We start from the raw sequence: 2,809 nt of genomic DNA, 5'->3' as shown, positions 1-2,809 counted from the left end.
TCAAGCCCTGGTCTAAGTCAAACCAACATAGAGGTTTTTATTTCATGTCTCTACGACATTTCTAACAGAAGTTACATGCAGTTTTGTCTGTTTTTTTTTCCTAGGGGGCGCTAAGCGCAATTTTGATTTTTGGGGTTTTTTTTTTTATTAGATGGCAGTTTTTGCCAGTCCTGATGTGTGTGTAAAATTTGGTGAGTTTTGAAGCATGTTAAGGGGGTGAAATTACAGATCGGCGATTCTGGATGTTGTTGATAAATGGCTTTCGGTCTGCATAACAGAGCTTTAACTTGCACTTTGAAGCATTTTAAGTGGGTCAAATTACAGCTCAAAGAGGCAAAAACGTCATTTTTTAGGAAAATTTGCGCAGGGGTTTTTTGAAGGCGCGTAAAATCCAAACCGGAGAACTTATCAAAACTCTTTCAATAACTTTCAATTAGAAGGGTTCAAAGTCTCTCCTGTGCGAGTTTGAAGCCGAAACGACAAACGGGCTCAGAGGAAATAACGTTTGAAAAAAGGGTGTTTACAAAACTTTTATTTTGAAGGGGTAATTTTAAACTTCCTGTTGATTTTTCTGCAGGATTTCAAATATTAAATTGTAGTTCTAAGTGAGACCTACATAGAGGTTTTTGTTTGATGTCTGTCCGACATTCCTACTGGAAGTTAGAAGCAGTTTTGTCTGTTTTCTCTTCCTAGGAGCAGTTTTTTCTGTTTTATTCAAAAACTGCGCTAGAGCGCATTTTTTAATTTTCGGGTTTGTTTTTTTCATTATATCACAATTTTTGCCAGTACTGATGTGTGTGCCAAGTTTGGTGGGTTTTGAAGCATTTTAAGGGGGTCAAATTACAGCTCAAAGAGGCAAAAATAGCATTTTTTGCAAAAATTTAGCTTTGAATGGGTTTTTGCCATTTTCCTGTTGATTTTAGGTATAGAAGTTTCTAATGGCAAATCTAGGTCTAAGTCAGTCCTACATAGAGGTTTTTGTTTCATGTCTCTACGACATTCCTAACGGAAGTTACAAGCAGTCTGTTTTTTGTGTCGTTTTAGGGGGCGCTAGCGCGCAATTTTCATTTTTGGGGTTTGGTTGCTTAATAAGTTGGGAAGGTTTGCCAGACCGACGTGTGTGTCAAATTTGGTGAGTTATGAAGCATGTTAAGGGGGTCAAATTAGGGTGCGAAGGAGCGGAATAATAATAAAAAAGAATTAAAGCTGCAAGCAGCGTTGGTCGGGTCCGCCTTTGGCTGCTGCCCCCGAGACCCACGGCCGGATAAGCGTTAGAAGACGCCTTGGAGCCACTATTTTGAGAATCTAATGCATTGTGAAAGTAATGCAGTTGTTGTATAGAAGTGAAAATATCAAACTTCCTGTTGATTTTTGCTAAAGTATGTTAATTATTAAAATGTAGGTCTAAGTGAGACCTACATAGTGTTTTTTGTTTCATGTTTCTCTGACATTCCTACCGGAAGTTACAAGCAGTTTTGTCTGTGTTTTCTTCCTAGGAGCAGTTTGTCCGTGTTGTATTCCTAGGGGGGCGGTAGAGCGCAATTTTGAGGTTAGTTTTTTTTCATCAGATCGCAATTTTTGCCAGACCTGATGTGTGTGTCAAGTTTGGTGAGTTTAGAAGCATTTTAAGGGGGTCAAATAACAGCTCAAAGAGGCAAAAATGACATTTTTTAGGAGACTTTGCACAGTGGTTCTTTGAAGGCTCGTAAAATCAAAACCTGAGAACTTATCAAAACTCTGTTCTATACTTTTAATCAGAAGGGTTCAATCTCTCTCCTGTGCGAGTTTGAAGCCAAAACAACAAACGCACTCAGAGGAAATAATGTTTGAAGAAAGGTGACCGGTTTTTACAAAACTTTTGTTTTGAAGGGGGCATTGCAAACTTCCTGTTGATTTTTGTTGGGGGTTGTCAATCTATGAAATGTAGGTCTAAGCGAGACCTACATAGAGGTTTTTGTTTCATGTCTCTCCGACATTCTTACCGGAAGTTACAAGCAATTTTGTCTGTGTTTTCTTCCTAGGAGCAGTTTTTTCAGTGTTTTATTCAAAAATAGCGCTAGAGCGCAATTTTGAGTTTTGTTTTTTTTCATTAGATCGCAATATTCGCCAGTCCTTATGTGTGCGCCAAGTTTGGTGACTTTCGAAACATTTTAAAGGGTCAAATTACAGCGCAAAGAGGCAAAAATTGCATTTTTTTGCGAAAATTTTATTTTGAAGGGGTTTTTGCCAACTTCCTGTAGATTTTTGCTGAAAGAAGTGAGTGTATGAAAATTGGGTCTAAGTCAGACCTACATAGGAGTTTTTGTTTCATGTCGCTATGACATTCCTAACAGAAGTTACATGCAGTTTTTGTCTGTAATTTCTTTCCTAGGGGGCGCTAGAGCGCAATTTTCATTTTGGGGGATTGGTTGCTTAATATGTTGGGAAGGTTTGCTATACCGACTTGTGTGTCAAATTTGGTGAGTTTTGAAGCATGTTAAGGGGGTCAAATTACAGCGCGTAGGTGCGGAATAATAATAAAACAGCAGTTTCAATAGGGTCCTTGGCCCATGATGTGATGCCCAAAGATTGACATCCCTCATGCATAAAAAAACCTAGAAATGTGTAAAGTTGCAGCTGTGCCTGAGGTGAATACATGCTGAGTGACAGCTGCATGCGTCACATGGGAGGATGCAGCTGGTCCAGCAGCAGCAAACTTACTCCTACTTGTCAGGGTTTTTTCTAGTCAAACTGCATTCATGTGACTTCTCAGCAGATAACATCTGGACAGGAAAAGATTTGCAAATGAAGTCAGAGGAGAAACACCATG

Source organism: Nerophis ophidion, linkage group LG10 (assembly GCF_033978795.1).
Source record: "Nerophis ophidion isolate RoL-2023_Sa linkage group LG10, RoL_Noph_v1.0, whole genome shotgun sequence".
NCBI lineage: Eukaryota > Metazoa > Chordata > Actinopteri > Syngnathiformes > Syngnathidae > Nerophis > Nerophis ophidion.
Note: the sequence above shows the minus strand (reverse complement) of the source record.